This window comes from Ovis aries, chromosome 18 (assembly GCF_016772045.2).
Source record: "Ovis aries strain OAR_USU_Benz2616 breed Rambouillet chromosome 18, ARS-UI_Ramb_v3.0, whole genome shotgun sequence".
Classification (NCBI taxonomy): domain Eukaryota; kingdom Metazoa; phylum Chordata; class Mammalia; order Artiodactyla; family Bovidae; genus Ovis; species Ovis aries.
The window spans coordinates 65,363,696-65,369,695 of record NC_056071.1 but is presented as its reverse complement, the minus strand read 5'-3'; positions in this window follow the sequence as shown (position 1 = coordinate 65,369,695).

Genomic DNA, 6,000 nt, shown 5'->3' with positions numbered 1-6,000 from the left:
CACATCAGTTCAGTTCAGTCGCTCAGTCACATCCGACTCTTTGCGGCCCCATGGACTGCAGCATGCCAGGCCTCCCTGTCCATCACCAACTCCCAGAGTTTACTCAAACTCGTGTCCATTGAGTCAGTGATGCCATCCAACCATCTTATCCTCTGTTGTCCCCTTCTCCTGCTGCCTTCAATCTTTCCCATCATCAGGGTCTTTTACAGTGAGTCAGTTCCTCACATTAGGTGGCCAAAGTATTGGAGTTTCAGCTTCAGCAGCAGTCCTTCCAATGAATATTCAAGACTGATCTCCTTTAGGATGGACTGGTTGGATCTCCTTGCTGTCCAAGGGACTCTCAAGAGTCTTCTCCAACACCACAGTTCAAAAGCATCCATTCTTTGGCGCTCAGCTTTCTTCATAGTCCAACTCTCACATCCATACGTGACTACTAGAAAAACCATAGCCTTGACTAGATGGACCTTTCTTGGCAAAGTAATGTCTCTGCTTTTTAATATGCTATCTAGGTTGGTCATAACTTTTCTCCCAAGGAGTAAGCATCTTTTAATTTTGTGGCTGCAGTTACCATCAGCAGTGATTTTGGAGCCCCCAAAATAAACTCTGTCACTGTTTCCATGGTTTCCCCATCTATTTGCCATGAACTGATGGGACCAGATACCATGATCTTAGTTTCCTGAATGTTGAGTTTTAAGCCAACTTTTTCACTCTCTTTCACTTTCATCAAGAGGCTCTTCAGTTCCTCTTCACTTTCTGCCATAAGGGTGGAGTCATCTTCATATCTGAGGTTATTGATATTTCTCCCGGCAATCTTGATTCCAGCTTGTGCTTCATCTAGCCCAGTGTTTCTCATGATGTACTCTGCCTGTAAGTTAAATAAGCAGGGTGACAATATACAGCCTTGATGTACTCCTTTCCCAATTTGGAATCAGTCTGTTGTTCCATGTCCAGTTCTAACCATTGCTTCCTGACCTACATACAGATTTCTCAGGAGTCAGGTCAGGTGGGCTGGTATTCCCATCTCTTTCAGAATTTTCCACAGTTTGTTGTGATCCACACAGTCAAAGGCTTTGGCATAGTCAATAAAGTAGAAATAGATGTTTTTCTGGAATTCTTGCTTTTTCGATGATCCAACAGATGTTGACAATTTGATTTCTGGTTCCTCTGCCTTTTCTAAAACCAGCTTGAATATCTGGAAGTTCATGGTTCACGTACTGTTGAAGCCTGGCTTGGAGAATTTTGAGCATTACTTTACTAGTGTGTACTGCTGCTGCTCCTGCTAAGTCGCTTCAATCGTGTCTGACTCTGTGCAACCCCATAGACAGCAGCCCACTAGGCTCCTCTGTCTCTGGGATTCTCCAGGCAAGAATACTGGAATGGGTTGCCATTTCATTCTCCAATGCATGAAAGTGAAAAGCAAAAGTGAAGTCGCTCAGTCGTGCCCGACTCTTAGCGACCCCATGGACTGCAGCCTACCAGGCTCCTCCGTCCATGGGATTTTCCAGGCAAGAGTACTGGAGTGGGGTGCCATTGCCTTCTCTGTACTAGTGTGCCAGGTGAGTGCAATTGTGCGGTGGTTTGAACATTCTTTGGCATTGCCTTTCTTTGGGGTTGGAATGAAAACTGGCCTTTTCCAGTCCTGTGGCCACTGCTGAGTTTTCCACATTTGCTGGCATATTGAGTGCAGCACTTTCACAGCATCATCTTTTAGGATTTGAAATAGCTCAACTGGAATTCCATCACCTCCACTAGCTTTGTTTGTAGTGATGCCTTCTAAGGCCCACTTGACTTTGCATTCCAGGATGTCTGACTCTAGGTGAATGATCATACTATCATGATTATCTGGGTTGTGAAGATCTTTTTTGTACAGTTCTTCTGTGTATTCTTGCCACCTTTTCTTAATATCTTCTGCTTCTGTTAGGTGCATACCATTTCTGTCCTTTATTGAGCCCATCTTTTCCTGAAATATTTGCTTGGTATCTCTAATTTTCTTGAAGAGATCTCTAGTCTTTAGAATCAACATATTTGCCTTCTGGAAGAATTGCTCTTCACCATAGTCTTTCGGGGCTTCTCCTGAGTGTGTCTGTAAAGCCACAGCCATCCATCTTTTGTGGGAGTCACCACACCAGGCAGACCAATCTTTAAATCAGACACATGTTTTCATCCTCCATTGACTGATCACAACACTTCCCATGGGAGCATAGCTGTGGGGTTTTTAACAGTTGGTAAAACAGATACCATGGAGTCTAAGTCACCTACTCATGAAGTCTGCTTGTTCCTTCCAAGTCTGTTTGGGAGGAGTTTCATTCTACAATGGAATGCCATGTACGTATCTACACTTAAGATTTAGTAGGTAAGACGATATCTATTTCATGATGGACATCTTGAGTCATAATTCCTTGGTTATCCGTGGTTAGGCACTAAGCCCCCATCTAGATCCACCAGGAAGCCAGGAACAGTCCTTGAAATGCAGAAGAGTTGTTGGCAGAAGAAGACATGGTCTGCAACTTCCCGGTGGCCCAGTGGTTAGGAATCCACCTGCCGATGCAGGGGACCCAGGTTCGATCCCTGGTCCAAGCAGGAGTCCACATGCTATGGGGCAGCTAGGTCTGTGCAGCACAACTGCTGAGCCCATGTGCCGCAATGACTGAACCCCCCACGCCTTAGAGCCTGTGCTCCACAGCAAGAAAAACCCTGCGTGCAGCAACAAAGACCCAGCGCAGCACTCTCCCCACAGACAAACCAACCAACCCAGGGTCTGCTGGATCTTGGGGCTTAACTGCTTATGTGGCAGGGCAGTTTGCACCAAGGCCTGGACCTGCATTGTTCTGAACCCACTTTTTCTCTGGGTTTCCCTCAAAACTGACAGCCTTCATGGGTACCCAGCAAATGAATCAGAGAAGCTTACCCAAGTAGTAAGTGTGTCTAGAAAAGCAAAAGAAGGCAATCAGGCACTGTTCCTCTGCCTTCCTGGTGGGCCTTCATATATTTGAAAATGTCTTTATTTCCACCTTCATTTTTTGAAAGATATTTTTGCTGGGTATAGAATTCTGGGGGTGGCAGTTATTTTGCTTTGCTTTTGGTACATTAAAGATGCCACTCCAATGAGACGTCTTCTCATTTACACAATTTCCAATGAGAAATTTGATGTCATCTTTGTTCCTCTGCACATAAAGTATCTTTTTCCTCCTCTGGCTGATTTCTTTTTGTCAACAGGTTCTGAGCAGTTTGATCATGATGTGCTTTAGTATTACGTGTTTGTTTGGGGGGTTTTATTGTTTTTTCTTATGTTTCTTGTGCTTGCGTTTCACTGAACCTCTTGGATCTGTGATTTATGGGTTTCATCGAGTTTGGAGATTTTTCAGCCATTATTTCTCCAGATTTTTTTTTTTCTGTCCCTTCTCTTTCTTGTTCTTCTCCTTTGGGACCCCAATCCATATATTGGATCAGTTGATATTGTCCCACAGTTCACTGATGTTCATTTTTTTTAATTAAAGAATTCTTTTTTGGCTGTTCTGGGTCTTCCTTGTGGCACGCAGGCTCAGTAGCTGTGGCCTAGGCTCAGTAGTTGCTGTGCAGAAGCTTAGCTGCCCCGTGGCTTTTGGTGGCTTAGTTTTCCCACCAGAGATAGAACCCACATCTCCTGCGCTAGAAGGCAGACTCCCAACCACTGGACCACCAGGGAAGTCCGTTATTTTTTTTTCCTCGCTTTTTAATTTTTTTGGATAAGCTCTCCTGCTGTACCTTCAAATTCAATAATATTTTCTTACACAATGTCTAATCTGGCATTAATCCCATACAGTATGTTTTTCATCTCAGAAAGTGTAGTTTTAATCTCTGAAAATTCTATTAGGTTTTTTTAAAAAATGTCTTTTATGATTCTACTCATGTTTTGAACATGTGGAATGCAGCTATAACAACTGCTTTAGTGTCGTTCTCTGCTGATTCTAACATCTGTGGAAGTTCTGGGTTAGTTTTGATTATTTGATAATTCTCTTCATTATGGGTTGAGTTTCCCTGACTGTTTGCCTAGAAGTCTTTGAGTAGATGCCAGACATTGTGATTTGATCTGTTTGGGGTGCTGGATATTTTTGTGTTCTTATAAATTTTCTGGAATTTGGTTCTGGGATGCTGTTAAATTACCCGGAAACAGTTTGATACTTTGGGGTCTTGTTTTTATGATTTGTTAGTAGGCAGATCTGGAGCAATCCTCAGTCCCAGGCTAGTTCCCACACCCAAAGCACAAACTTCTAGGGAATTCTGCCCAGTACCGAATTATCGAGCTTTTCTAGTTTGGCTGGTGAAAAACAACACTAGTCCCAGTGTATGTGAGTACCAGGCGCTACTTGCTATAGTCCTTTTGAGTGGTTCTTTCCCCAGCCTTGGATAGTTTCCTCCTGCACAAGTGCTGGTCAGTATGCTGCTGGAAACCTGCGGGACCGCCTGCAGATCTCCAGGCGTCTCTCAGTGCAGTTCACTCCTCTTGGGTACTTGGTCCCAAGTCTTCTACCTGCCAGACTTTCAGCTCTGCTTCCTCATCTCAAAACAGGTTTCCCCGCAGTTTCAGGCTGTGTGAAGACGCTCTTAAGACACACTGTTCGATTCCATGAGAAAAGAAGTTGGGGGAGAGTGTTCCGTGAGTGTTGACTGCCATACCTGTTGTTACCCTAATCAGGCGAAACTGTACTATTGGAAGACTTCCTGTCAAGAAGTGGCACGTAGGCTGTTTCAGAAAACTCAAATATTTGAAAAAGTTGTTATTGTAAAGAAGAGAAAAATGAACCTGTGTGTTTTTCTGGCAGGAGTGAGGTTGCAGCTATCCAGCTTTCACGGGGGAAATCACTGCTTTTGGAATCGGGCCCCATTTCTCAGGTTCACAAAAACAGGTTTCCCCGCAGTTTCAGAGCTGTGTAAGAAGAGAGGTCAGGCGAGAGTGCTCTCTGAGTGTTGGCCTCTTGTCGCATTGATTAGGTGAGACTGTGCTGTGGCTTGATTACTCTATGTTGTGCATGTTTCAGGGCCTGGGGGTAAGGCCAGGCTCAGTGTGATGTTTTTTAGGAGGTGGGGCTTTGGTAAATGATTAGGTCATGAGGCTGGAGACCTCATGAATGGGTTAGTGCCTGTTTATAAGAGGCCAGAGCTACCGCTTTCCATCATGTGAGAGCACAGAAATACAGCCCTCTGTAACCAGGGACAGTGAAGTCACCCAGAACCAGACCACACTGGCATCCTGATCTTGGACTTCCAGCCTCCAGAACTGTAAGAAATAAACTGCTGTTGTTTATAAGGCACCCAGCCAATGGTGCTTTGTTATAGCGGCCCAAAGTGATTAAGAGACACAGAGGAACCTCAAGGATGGATGCCTGAGGACACTGGGATTCCCTGCTCTGGGGAACCCAAGACACTCGGCCCATCAGCTGGTCACAGAGCCCCTGCCCCTGGTTTTAGATATAACAATTCCAGTGCATGACACCAGCTATCAGTGTGTGAGCATGTGAGCCAAAAGGCAGTTCAAGGTGCTCTTGGGGTATTAATTTAGTTCTTCCAGAAACTTACTGAAATACTGGTGAAGGTCCTATTATCATTCTTTTTTTAATCTTTGAAGAAACTGAGGCCAGGAAGATTTCTAGTATCCTGACTAATGGGCAAGACTCACAGGTACCCACTTTGCCAAGTGCTAAGGAAAACTATGAAGTGGGGCCTGGGGAGTTAGGCAAGGCTGCCCTGAAAGGACGATTCTGAGACAGATTTGGGCTGAGCAAAGTGAAAATGGCCAGGGAGGGGCATCCAAGCTGAAGGGCTTGGCAAATGCAAAGGCCCTGAGGCAGGAGGGAGCAGAAACGGCAGAGGAACAGCAAGGCAGGCAGTGAGACTGAAGTCAGAGACCCAGGAGAAGAGAGTAAGGACAGGGCTAGAGGGCTGAGCAGGCCCAGGCCACCCTGCTGTGTCTGGGGATGAGAGAGCATCCTGTATAAATGGGGGCATGGCGGGAATGAAGGA